This window comes from Bos indicus, chromosome 9 (genome assembly GCF_029378745.1).
Source record: "Bos indicus isolate NIAB-ARS_2022 breed Sahiwal x Tharparkar chromosome 9, NIAB-ARS_B.indTharparkar_mat_pri_1.0, whole genome shotgun sequence".
NCBI classification, from domain to species: Eukaryota; Metazoa; Chordata; class Mammalia; order Artiodactyla; family Bovidae; genus Bos; species Bos indicus.
Genome location: NC_091768.1, coordinates 13,014,867 through 13,028,507, shown reverse-complemented (window position 1 = coordinate 13,028,507; position 13,641 = coordinate 13,014,867). Strand labels below are relative to the sequence as shown.

The window sequence follows — 13,641 nt, the reverse complement described above, 5'->3', positions numbered from 1 at the left end:
TTTGAGATGTCATCTGCAAAATGAAGCCTTTTTGGCAAAGATGGGTAGGCACTGCTGTTGTAAGTGTGACACCTCAGCCAAAAGGGAAATGCTGAGTTCTTCCATTGGCACAAACAAACTCACAAAAATAAACCAAGCAGGAAATTGGAAAGATAAACCCACACCAACAAAGGGACAAGTGTTCCTCATAAGACAAGGCCAGAGAAAGACCCAACATCCTTGTGGCCCCCAAATGCTCTAGAAAATTAATATTCTGTAAGGAAACAGAAAAAAACATGTGCAGGTCCAATGAGAGGCAATGCACATGGCTAGTGTAGCTCAGAGATGGCCTGACACTTTGGATGTACATGTGGGCAAAGGTAACCAGTGCAGAGAGCAGTGGTCATCATCTCAGCGCTAGGTGCTCAGTATGGTGACAACCAGCCTTCGGGACCACAAGAGGGAGCAGAGGGCCTAGCAGAGCCCACAGACATCTCTCTCTCTCTCTCTCTGGGAGAAGACTGTGCAGGATGCATCAAGGCACCACAGGTGCATCCCTTTACTATCAATGCCCATCCTCAGGGTGGATCCCACTCCACTTCTGGCACAGTTTTTCCTATCATCTTTCTTGCTCACCTTTGGCGGTCCAAAGCCGAAAGCCTTGTGGGCGCCTGCGGAGACTAAACTCCCTTCAGCTGCTCACACAGCCAAGGGGACACAAGAATGCCTGTGGCCTGTGGCTCACAGATGTAAGATCAGCGGCCTGTCAACCCGACCTGGGGGTCGGTGCTGAAAGTGAAGCCTTTCACTGGACACAGCGTCCCTGCTGGTAGAACTGCTGAATCCATCAAAGTGTGGAAATTCTAACTGAAAAACCACCATCTTTCTGACAAGGTCTCCAAAAGAGTTTAGGAGCAATGAATTTGGAAACCAGAGGGAATGACATGAATGTAGATGGAAACTTGACACCTTACAACAAATTCACTTCAAATTATTCCTAGACATATTTTCCATGCAAAACGTATCACAAATCCAGAAGGAAATCGAGCAGAAATTTGACATGACCTCTGAGTCTTCCCACACAATACCAAAAGGCAGTACACAAAGAATAACAAAGGAATACAGTGAACTTTGTAAAATCAAAGATTTGTACTCTGGTAAAGATCTTATGAAAAACGTAAAGGACACATCACAGACTGGGAGACAAATATTTGCATACACAGAGCTTATAAAGGATTTGTCTCCTAATACACAAAGAACATTAACACAAATGAGCCTGAAGGAAAGGTCTGAAGGGACACCAGGCTAAGGAAGGTACATGGGGAGTACACCAAATGATGCCCAGCACTGAGGGCCCGAGAAACACGGTCTAGCTCCACTCCCTGAGCCCTGTGTGACCCTGAATGGCCTGTTCTACCTGGAGGCTCAGAGAGATGGACAGGGAGGAAGGGGAAGAGAAATCATTTGTATTTCTAACACTCACAGCAAACACTTAGAATGAGAAGGCAAGTATCAACCCCACTGACAATGACATTCACTGAAAGGAAATACCTAGGAGTGCATCTATCCCAGGAGGGAAGCACCTGTTCTCAGGGAACTGCAAGATGGGTGAAAGAATGTGAAGCCCACACAATTCAATGGAAAATTAGCTGTTCTCATGGATCAGAAGAATTCCTATTGGTAAAATGATGTCACCCACCCCCAACCCCGCTGTGGGGCAATCCAGAGGGTCCATGCTATTCCTCTCAAAATACCAACAGATGTTCTTAGGGCATTGTAACCAAAGAATTTCAAAATGTGTATGGAAACACAAAGGAGCCAAAATAGTCAATACAATCGGGTGAAAAGCCCTGAAATGGACATACCAGGCTGCCTGATAGCCAGTTAGACTACAACACTAGGATCATCAAGACAGCATGGTACTGGTAATAAATAAAGCACACCAAACCAGATCCATGGAATAGAGTTGAGAGTCCAGAAATAAACCCAAGCTTCTATGGTCAATTCATCTACGACAAAGGAGGGGAGAATATGGGAATAAGGGCTTCTTCAATAAAAGGCCATGGGAAAATTAGATGGTTACCTCTGAACAATCACATTGGCTTTTGGTCTCATAATACCTCAGATTCAGTGAAACATATCAACGCAAAGCCTGAAGTTATGAAACTCCTTGAAATAAGCATGGGTCATAGGCTCCTAAAAGTCAGGGGCTTCTGAACATGCGGTGGGGGGAAGCAAAAATGGGTCTTTTTAAGTAAAGGAAACAGGAAACCAAAGTACACCAATGGACTTCCATCCAATTAAACAGCTTTGCAACAGAAAAGCTAAGCATTCGCAAATCAAAATGGTAGCAAACTGAACATTAAAGAATATTTGCAAGTGGAATATCTGATAAGGGGTTCATACGTAAAATAGACTAAGAACTCACACCACTAAGTCTCCCAGAAACAACACCAGACCTATCCCTTCCTTTAACACCAACTCCAACCCCAAACCTTTATCTCACTCTAAACTAAACCCTAAAGCCTAACCCTAAGTGAACAATATACATGCATACATGCATGCATGCATCCACAGGAGAAACACAGAGAGGAAGAGACAGACTGAATTTAGAAAGGTCAAGAAAGAGATAGATCTAGAGAGACAGACTGAACGATGGAGAGAGGAAATGAGTAGATGCCGGGGTCCAGCCCCAGCAGGATCCAGGGGTACCCTCAGGATGATGGCATCGGCAATAAGGAAAGTAAAAGGGGAGAGAAAGGGGCTTGATCTTCCTTGGTTTACACAGAAAGCCAATGAAGCTCCTGTGTTCCAAGGAATCATCCTGAAAGAAGAACAGAGAGAGAAAGAAAAAGAAAGAGAGAATGACACGGGGAGACCAAACTTTGGTGAGCGAGGTCCATAACTTTATTTTCAAAAGGAACTTTTATACCTTGACTTGTACATAGAGGGAAATGAAAGATGCAAAGTCATACAGAGTCAGCCCAAACATTACATCTGTTTTGTCTTTATCGAAACCAGGATTTTTTCTGCATACCTTTCCCATAAACAATGTTGTGTACATTATCTTCTGGCCTTGGAGGCCTGTGGATATTTTATAACCCTTTTTTGATAAAGGCTGCTCAACCAGAAAACTTATTTTCCCTTGACGCGTTTTTTCTTTATATATCTAATCTATGTCAGCCTCAGAAAGTGTTAAACAGAGTTACATTCTCATGGAGCAAAGGTGCAGTGAGTCACAACAAAGAAAGAACCAATTAGCTCAAAGGTCTGATGTGGTTAATTCCAAGGCTACTACTTGTTTTTCTTACATTCCGACTATGTTAACTAATGCACTCCCAGGTGCACAATGGATAAGGGATATGGGAACTTGGCAGCAAGCATTGGCTCCACAATGAAATCTTACACCAGCTCTACTCTAATAGTTTTAAACTCTTTGAAAGGCTCTATATTTTTAGAATGTTTTAGGCCTCCCATGTCTCTCACAGTTGGGAGGCTGTGAACAATCACATGCGTAGCTGCAAGAGGCTGGATAAACCGGTCAGGCAAGCTAGAAAGCCATCAGAGGGGTTTGAATTGAAATACTTATTTCATGCCCAGGAGACTTATTAATTAGAGCCATAAGTTGACTTTTTCCAGAGAAAGGTGGTCGGGGATAGCCCCTGTTAATGTCAGAAGAGTTGGTGAAAGGCACAAAATAGTAAGACAGACAGATTCTGGTTTTGGGGTAGATGCTCGAGCAGATCCAGGGAATCCCTCAAGTCCTGATCTGCCTTTGCCTGTCAGGTCTTCTCCGCATGACCTTTGTCATGGGTGGGACTTCCCGTGGTGGCTCCTGGCAAGTAGATTTCACAGAATTTGCATGAATCTATCTTGAGGTTTGACCAATGACAGTGCCTATTCACCCTGCAAGGGGGGAAATGACCCAAGGTGATGAGAGTATAACACAAGGATGCTGGGAGCAATTGTAGGGACAGCCTCCCCCTCTCCTAGAGGCTGAAATGGGACACTTGAACCAGAATTTCAATGGAAGAGGAGGACGAGGAAGGTTGATATCAGAGCGGGCAATGTCTGAATATTACTTTCTGGTCCTCCCAATGCGGGGTCAAGAAATAGGCAGGAAGGGGAGTGGCTTTTTCTAGGTCCTAGAGCCCATCCAGGCCTGTTTCAGCCCCATTCTATGCTAGGTCAGCCCTGTATTGAATCCTTCCCATGTGAAGTCTCAGTGCACAAGCTCCATGTGATACCAGCCCACAGGTTAGACAGGCACTGGAGCTGTTTGTAGGCCAAGAGACCTAGGCAGGAGATGGGAGAATGACCCCTACTCTGCAGATGGAGAGACTGGGGAAACCCTGAGGAGCACATGGCTTGTCCAGGGCCACATCACAGATGAGAAGGAGGAGTCTAGTCTGACAGCAGCTGTGTCCTCAGAGCTCAGGCCCTGGCAGCACTCAGGCCTCCCAAGGCTGAGGGGTGGGTGGAGTGGTAGTCACTGTGTCTGCACATGACCTAAGGGGGTGGGTGAACAGTCAGAAACCCAGAGGTTCCCTTGGGGAGCTTTGTGTAAGGGAATTCAGCAATGAACCCAGGAAATGATGTCACTTCCCGGCAACAGAACCCAAAAGAACCCGGAACCCAGGTATCCAGGCCTCCACAGTGGAGAGGAGCCCCCAGCCAGATCGCTTGCTGCCAAGATGTTCTGCTGTTTGCCCCTGCCCAGAGGCTGGGGCCTCAGGAGAGCTCACAGGCAGAGTGTGTGGGAACGTGGTCAACACTGGCTCAGGGTCCCCCCAAGAGGCCTCTGGCCCTTTGCCCGAAGGAACAGGAAGGTAACACGGTAGCCCCAGGCCAGGCCAGGTCCCCTCTCCCATCCCACCCGGGTAGCCCTGAGTCCTTTCCCTGTGATGTGGATGGAGGTTTCTAGGGGTATGTCGGCCTCAAGCAAGTCCAGGCAGATATGGGTCAGAAGGCTGTGGGCCGGTTGTGTCCACACCCCAGGGGAGAGCAGGCTGGGCAGGATGGGGAGAGTCCAGGCAGCACCGTCTGCCCACGCTGACCTCACGCCCTCAGGTGGGTCTCCTTCATCCTGGGTGCATATCTGAGCACTCATCTCTGTTCGTTGTGGGAGCAGACATTCGAGTGGGCAGAAGCAGCAGCCATACTGGTCAGGCCCAGCTCAGTAAACTCCAAGCAGGGCTGGCTGACGGTCAGTGTCATTTCAGAGCTTCACACTGGATGTGGCCAATTAGGGGGCACCCCATCCACCTCCCCGAGGAAGGGGTCGGACCACCACCCCTCTGCCCGTGAGGCCCAGCACAGGCTCCAGGTGAGCATGCCCAAGGAGTCAGCCCAACTTGGAATGAAGAAGAAGCGGGGAAGGCCTGATTCTCAGGACACACCCCAGGGACTAGTCTCAGGCTGCCACAGAGCTCAGCACATCTGGCTCCTGAACCAGAGCCCCGAGAAGCCCTGCCTCTGAGACAGCAGGAGGACCTGGAGCCCAGCATGGCAGAGCACAGAGGTGAGGAGCCTGGGGCTGTGCATGTGAGTATGTGGGGAGGGCGTGCTGAGTCACACAGAGAGGAGTCCCCCAGAGCTGGGGCTGGGCCTGGAGCAAAGGCTGGCCTCACACCACCCATCTTATAGACTGCAGAGAAGACTCCTATGCTGGGTATTCTTTGGGAATCTCTAGGAAGTTTGAGTGTCCAGTTAGGCACATGGCAAGGCTGGCCTGTGGGCAAACTTTTCTTTTCTCCCAGCTCTAGCTCTGGCCTTCAAATTCAACCAGGCTCCACTTCCAAGACCTACCCCTACAGAGGTGGTTACTCCAGGTGCAGAACCCAGGGATCCACTGACGGGAGATCGAGACCTGAGATTTCCCCTCCAAAAGACATCAGGCCACCTGGGTACTGGCCAGCACCCCGAGAAGATCGGACCTCTGTGCCTGCAGGACCCCAAGCCACAGGCACCGATGTCCCACCAGCTCAGTGAGAACATCCAACTCCACCTGTACCTGCTCAGGCTTTGGCAGGAGAACCCGAGTCAGGGGATGAGTCACCACCTCTGTAGGGAGAGCCTGCCCTGGCTCCTGCCCAACACTCAGATGCCCATGATGACTGACCCACCCCTTCAGGGAGAATGGGCCCCCGCTCTGGACAGAGACCCAGAGTTCTTTCTGGAAACACCTTGTCCAGGGGAGCGGTTGGCTCTGCAGTCTCCATCCCTGTCTGCTTCCCGTGGACGCCATAAACTCACTCCCCACCCAGGGGAGATTGAGTTCCCTTCCCCTGAGCGTATTTTCATCTGGTTTGTATGTAGCTTTCTTGTGATTTTTTTTTTTTATGGCTTTATGTATTTTTTTCTGTTAAGTTTTTGTTAATAAATGGAGGTGATGGAATTCCAGTTGAGCTATTTCAAATCCTGAAAGATGATGCTGTGAAAGTTCTTCATTCAATATGCCAGCAAATTTGGAAAACTTAGCAGTGGCCACAGGACTGGAAAAGGTCAGTTTTCATTCCAATCCCAAAGAAAGGCAATGCCAAAGAATGCTCAGACTACCGCACAATTGCATTCATCTCACACGCTAGTAAAGTAATGCTCAAAATTCTCCAAGAAAGGCTTCAGCAATACGTGAACAGTGAACTTCCAGATGTTCAAGCTGGTTTTAGAAAAGGCAGAAGAACCAGAGATCAAATTGCCAATATCTGCTGGATCATCGAAAAAGCAAGAGAGTTCCAGAAAAACATCTCTTTCTGCTTAATGACTATGCCAAAGCCTTTGACTGTGTGGATCACAATAAACTGTGGAAAATTCTGAAAGAGCTGGGAATACCAGACCACCTGACCTGCCTCTTGAGAAATTTGTATGCAGGTCAGGAAGCAACAGTTAGAACTGGACATGGAACAACAGACTGGTTCCAAATAGGAAAAGGAGTACGTCAAGGCTGTATATTGTCACCCTGTTTATTTAACTTCTATGCAGAGTACATCATGAGAAACGCTGGACTGGAAGAAACACAAGCTGGAATCAAGATTGCTAGGAGAAATATCAATAACCTCAGATATGCAGATGACACCACCCTTATGGCAGAAAGTGAAGAGGAACTAAAAAGCCTCTTGATGAAAGTGAAAGTGGAGAGTGAAAATGTTGGCTTAAAGCTCAACATTCAGAAAACGAAGATCATGGCATCTTGTCCCATCACTTCATGGGAAATAGATGGGGAAACAGTGGAAACAGGGTCAGACTTTATTTTTGGGGGCACCAAAATCACTGCAGATGGTGACTGCAGCCATGAAATTAAAAGACGCTTACTCCTTGGAAGGAAAGTTATAACCAACATAGATAGCATATTCAAAAGCAGAGACATTACTTTGCCAACAAAGGTTCGTCTAGTCAAGGCTATGGTTTTCCTGGGGTCACGTATGGATGTGAGAGTTGGACTGTGAAGAAGGCTGAGTGCCGAAGAATTGATGGTTTTGAAATGTGGTGTTGGAGAAGACTCTGGAGAGTCCCTTGGACTGCAAGGAGATCCAACCAGTCCATTCTGAAGGAGATCAGCCCTGGCATTTCTTCGAAAGGACTGATGCTAAAGCTGAAACTCCAGTACTTTGGCCACCTCGTGTGAAGAGTTGACTCATTGGAAAAGACTGTGATGCTGGGAGGGATTGGGGGCAGGAGGAGAAGGGGACGACAGAGGATGAGATGGCTGGATGGCATCACTGACCGGATGGATGTGAGTCTGAGTGAACTCTAGGAGTTGGTGATGGGCAGGGAGGCCTGGCGTGCTGCGATTCATGGGGTTGCAAAGAGTCAGACACAACTGAGCGACTGAACTGAACTGAAGTGAATGCCTTCTCAATGCTGTGTAACCATCACTTGTGTACATTCAGACCCTCTCATTCTATCCCCCCCACTTCCCAGCAAAGCCTGGATTCATGTCAAGCACTCCCCATTTCTCCCTCCCCCACCTGATAACATTTAGTCTTCTTCTTTCTCCATTTCTTCCCATTCTTTGGGTGTCTGCAATCAATGCCAATCACTGAAATGATAGAAAACTGGATATTTTCCTGACTGAAAGTGAAAGTTATAGTCGCTTAGTCTTGTTAGACTCTTTGCAACCCCATGAATTTTACAGTCCATGGAATTACATAGGCCAGAATACTGGAGTGGGTAGCTTTTCCATTCTCCAGGGGATTTTTCTGACTCTCCACAGATTGTAAGACTAAACTTGAGAATTCTTGTTTTTGTTTCATTTGAAGTAGGCTTTGGGTAACTGAAAAGACGGCGTAGGTACTTTCAAGATGTCATCTGCAAAACGAAGCACTTTTGGCAAATGTGGTCAGAACCTCCAGGTAGGCGTTGGTGTTGTAAGTGTGAAATCTCAGCCAGAAGGGAGATGATGAGCTCTTCCTGTTCCACAAACAAATTCACAGAATAAGCCAAAAGAGACAGCTGGAAAATGAACACCACCAACGACCAAAAAGAGTTCCTCATGAGACAAAGCTAGAGAAAACCCAACATCCTATGGCCCAAAAACCCTCTTGGAAATGAATGTTCCGTAAGGAAGAGAAGAAACATGTGAGGGTGGACAGGCCATGCCCATGGCCAGTGTAGTTTAGAGACGGCCTGACCTCTCAGATGAAGACACATGCCAGTGTAAACCCTTAGCAGACAGCAGCGATGGTCATCACCACGTACATGTTTAGTCTGGTGACAACCTGCCCCGGGTACCACACAAGGGAGCAGACCTGGGTCTCTTCCTCTGCCCCACACCACTCCCTCATGAAAGTGGCTCAGGTGATTTCGGGACCTGCCTGCATGTCTGGCTCATCCATGAGCTGCGACCACCTCCAGGGTAGACTCCAACTTCTCTTCTCTATGCATTGTGAACCTGTACACAGTGGGCCTTCAGAACCTCAAGAAACTCACCCCAGCCCCACTATACACAGAAGCCTCCCCAGGCATCAAAACGCCTCTGTAGTCACTTTGGCCCAAGCCCTAGTTCTGGACACCTGGAGCCTACTACAGCCTTTACAGCATGAATAATCAGGTCCTTTATACACAGATTCCCAGCTGTCAGATCTGAGCTTTGGATTCAGAGCTTTGTCCCTCCCGTGTCAGACAGGTGGGCTGTGATGCAGGCAAAGGAGCTCATGAGCCGAGTTTCAAGGGAGGCATCGAAAGGACAGCAGTGGATACAACCTGTTGAAAACTGAGGGAGGGTCCCTGAATGTCTCAGAAAAGGCCTCTGGTGTGGAGGAGGGCCCCGATGGTGCAAAGGAAAGAGAGGTGCTCAGGGGCAAAGGGGCCTCTCCTGTAGCAGCTCCAGTGGTAGCCTGTGAACAGTGGACAGCCAATGTGGTCACATGACCATGACTCTAATTTCCTCACAAAGCAAGAGAAAGGGGGCAGGGTGTGGGAGTACCCGGAGGGTGTGGTGGGGTGGATGAAGGGAGGTGCCCTTCCTCTCTTTAGTGCAAACTGCTTTTCTGAGTCTGAGCTTCCAAACAGCAGTTACCAAGTCAGGTCCCCACAGCACCCAGTGTGGGCTGGGTACCTTAGACCCTGTCACACGGACAAGCTCCTCCCTGAGTTCTAACAGCAGGATCTGGGGAGGGGGGTTGTCTGGGTACACACTTCCTTGCTAGCTGAGTTACCACCTTCTTAGAGCTCCAGTTTTGTCCTCTAGAATAAGGACATCGATTGCTACTTTAATCCTGGGAAGACTCTTTAGGGTAATGCTACAATTAGTAGCTGGTCTTGAGATATTGGGCATCCCTGATACCTCAGCTGGTGAAGAATCCTCCTGCATGGCTGAAGAGCCAAATTTAATTCCTGGGTCAGGAATCCTGATCCGCTGCAGAAGGGACAGGCTACCCAGTCCAATATTCTTGGGCCTCCTTTGTGGCTCAGCTGGGAAAGAATCTGCCTGGAATGTGGGAAACCTGGGTTTGATCCCTGGGTTTGGAAGATCCCCTGGAGAAGGGAAAGGCTGCCCATTCAAGTATTCTTGCCTGCAGAATTCCATGAATCATATAGTCCATGGGGTCGCAAAGAGTCGGACTGAAGGACTTTTCACTTCACTTTCAAGAGATATCACAGAATCCAGATTAGACTGGAGTCTCCCAGTGCCATCTGTCATTTCTTCCCTGAAGCCAGCCAAACCCCACATATTTGCATTTCCAGGGTCTCCACTTAGCCTGATGGACAAAAAACCCAGCGTGGTTCCAACAAGCTCACAGATAAGCAGGAGGACTCACAAGCAGATGGCTTCCCTCAGGTCTCAGGTGGAGCTCAGGGACCACAGCAGGAACCAGCGCTCTCAACCCCTGGGCTCAGCAGCACCCTCATTCTCAAGCCAGCGCCTCTGCCCTGACAGGAGCAGGAAGTCACCAACCGCCCCAGGCCGACCTCTTGCCCCAAGTCTACTGCTGTAGACTGACCTCACCGGCCCCACCCCTTCCAGCAGCAGGAGAGCTCCTCTTCCCCTTGATTCCAGAGTGAGTCCTGGCCCTGGGCCCCGATTGGTCACTGCCCCAGTCCTGAGCCCATCACGGTGGCCAGGGAGGATGGAACACACCGATTGGACAGATCCAGGTCGGGTGACCATACTCTCCAGGACACCTGTGAGCGCCTCACCATATATCAGGGGTGGAGACAGTGCGATGCCCCAAGACCAGGGCTGAGAATCCAGTCAGTGTGTCCATGTGCTCAGTGTCCTGGGATGAGCTTGCGCATCATCTCTACACGCCGCTTTGTTCTCTGCAGACAAAGTATTCATGACACACCTCTTCCCTACCCAAGCGCAGTTTCACGCACCCATATTCAAGGGAGCAAGGCCTCCTATTTGAAGATAGGTTTGGAGAGCCCCCTCCTAGCATCTAGGCTTCTTCTGTGTGTCATGTTAGAATAGTTGATTCAGTCAAAAAATACCCACGAGCACCACCACGTGCTGCTCTGTGTTTCAGGATTATTGCCTGTTCTGAGTAGAGGACATGTCCCAGGGGCCCCTCAAATGGAGTGAATTTTGTCCAAGGAAGCACCTGAGACACTGAATCCCTGAATCACTTTGCTGTACACCTTAAACTAACAAATCATTAAAAATCCATAATACCTCAATTAAAAAGAAAAATATTCACTCATCAATAACTGTAAAATTTGTCAAGTATTCAAGTGTTGGTTCTTAGTATGTGTCTAGATGCTTGGGTTGTGTTTTGTGAGGCAGGGATTTAACTTACTTTCCCAATGGATGCACAATAGCCCCAATGGGCCTTCTCTCTCCATTTACATATTAAGAAGCATTTTTCAAAATCCCAAGTAGCAAGGACTTCAGAGCTTTGGCAATTTGTGGAGCACCCCAGAGGCAGGTTTCCTTTTCTGTGTCTTCTCCTTGCATTTGGCCTTTGCCAGTTTCTAGTATACAGAAGTGCCCTCAGAGGGTTCTCTGTAGTGAGCCATGCATGTTTCTTTGAGGACAGAGAATGTTAACACAGAGGAGGGGCTGAGTCCATAGTGACCACTGACCATGCTGAACAACCCTAGCATTAAGTCTAGAGTGATAAAATCACATCTTATAATGGATTTATACCTTTAACTTTGAGAACTCCTAAAACCAAACATAAACAACCTGTTTAGAACATGTGCAAAGAAGTTAAATAGACATATCTCCAAAGACACATAAATGTCCAGCAAGTTAAAGATATTCCACCTCGCTAATCACTAGGGAAGGCAAGGATCACCCTGCCCTGTTATGATGGTACACTACATTGATTTGTGTTTTTTTGCATTTATTTTTCACAGTTCACGATTTTATATATCTATAAAATATACTGGTGGGGACAGCAATATAGGGGTGGGGGAGAAAAAAAAACATTATTATGGGAATATAGGAGATTAGGTGAAATCATGTGTGAACCTTTTGAAAATTGTAGAGCACCTTAGAATTTAAAAATCTTCTATAAAAATATTTCCAGTTTTTAAAGGAATCTCCACACTGTTTTCCATAGTGGCTGTACTAGTTTGCATTCCCACCAACAGTGTAAGAGGGTTCCCTTTTCTCCACACCCTCTCCAGCATTTATTGCTTGTAGACTTTTGGATCGCAGCCATTCTGACTGGCGTGAAATGGTACCTCATAGTGGTTTTGATTTGCATTTCTCTGATAATGAGTGATGTTGAGCATCTTTTCATGTGTTTGTTAGCCATCTGTATGTCTTCTTTGGAGAAATGTCTGTTTAGTTCTTTGGCCCATTTTTTGATTGGGTCATTTATTTTTCTGGAGTTGAGCTGTAGGAGTTGCTTGTATATTTTTGAGATTAGTTGTTTGTCAGTTGCTTCATTTGCTATTATTTTCTCCCATTCTGAAGGCTGCCTTTTCACCTTGCTAATAGTTTCCTTTGTTGTGCAGAAGCTTTTAAGTTTAATTAGGTCCCATTTGTTTATTTTTGCTTTTATTTCCAATATTCTGGGAGGTGGGTCATAGAGGATCCTGCTGTGATGTATGTAGGAGAGTGTTTTGCCTATGTTCTCCTCTAGGAGTTTTATAGTTTTTGGTCTTACGTTGAGATCTTTCATCCATTTTGAGTTTATTTTTGTGTATGGTGTGAGAAAAAATATTAAAATTTTAAACACTCTTAAGTATGATATTTCTTTTTTAAATTTTAAGTATTTGGTTTCGTCGAGTCTTAGTTGCTACATGTTGGATCTTCATTGCATTTTGCCAGACCACTTGCTGTGGTGCACAGACCCCAGTTGTGTCGCATGGCCTCCAGAGTGTGCAAGCCTCAGTAGTTGTGGAGCGTAGACCCAGTTACTTCATGGCATGTAGGATTCCAGTTCCTGAGTCCCCTGAATTACAAGGTGAACTCTCAACCACTGGGCCACCAGGGAAGTTCCCTGGTTTTCATCTTGCGGTGATGAAAGTTTCTGAAATTACATAGTGCAATGGCTATTTTTGAATATAATAAAAACCACTGAATTGTAAGCTCTAAATGGATGAATTGCATATTAATATGAATTTCATCTCATTAGAGCTGTTACTATAAGAGCCCCTTAAAAGCAGAAGAGCTTGTAGGACATCAGGGGAGGCAGAGCACAGGCCAGCTCCAAGAGGTTTCAATGTTGCAATACTGGATGACCCTGTTCTGTGAGGTCAGTTGAGTAGGGGGCACGGACTCATCCTCCTAGGCTGCACGAAGCACAGGCATGTCTTGGTTTATTGAGTCTTGATTTATTGCACTTCCCACATCATTCCCTTGAAAAAAAATTTTTTTAAACAAATCTATGGTTTATAGCAGCCCTTTGTGGAACAAGTCTATTGATATCAAAGACCCTTTTCTCAGACAAGTTCCCTTCACAGTTTCCTGGGCACAGATCTTTCCAGGATACCATTCAACCTGCTTTCTATAGAAAGTGACCCTCTTCTTCTAGGAACTGACTGAGGTCCCATATACATTGGACCACCACCAGCCATGTGGGTGGGGTTCTGGGGAGAATGAGGACTCTAAAAACAGGATGGCTTGGAGCTAGGGGCTAGGCTACCTCCAATCTTACCTTTTGGATTTTCACTTCAGTTCTGGGACAGGATTGGCTTTACCACTGGGCTTCGTTTTTATGCAGTCAGATTATCAGTTTTGTGGAAGACTAGGAAGAAAAGCCTTCCTAG

The 13,641-nt window shown here is 47.0% G+C and overlaps 1 long non-coding RNA gene across 1 annotated transcript; it reads left to right on the top strand.

The window, feature by feature from the left end:
* The first annotated feature begins 4,629 nt into the window (after window positions 1–4,629).
* On the top strand, window positions 4,630–11,833 carry LOC139184878 (uncharacterized). Its single transcript, XR_011568365.1, has 3 exons — window positions 4,630–4,808; window positions 5,202–5,500; window positions 10,165–11,833. It is a non-coding gene; the product is annotated as an uncharacterized lncRNA (long non-coding RNA).
* Window positions 11,834–13,641: the final 1,808 nt, after the last annotated feature.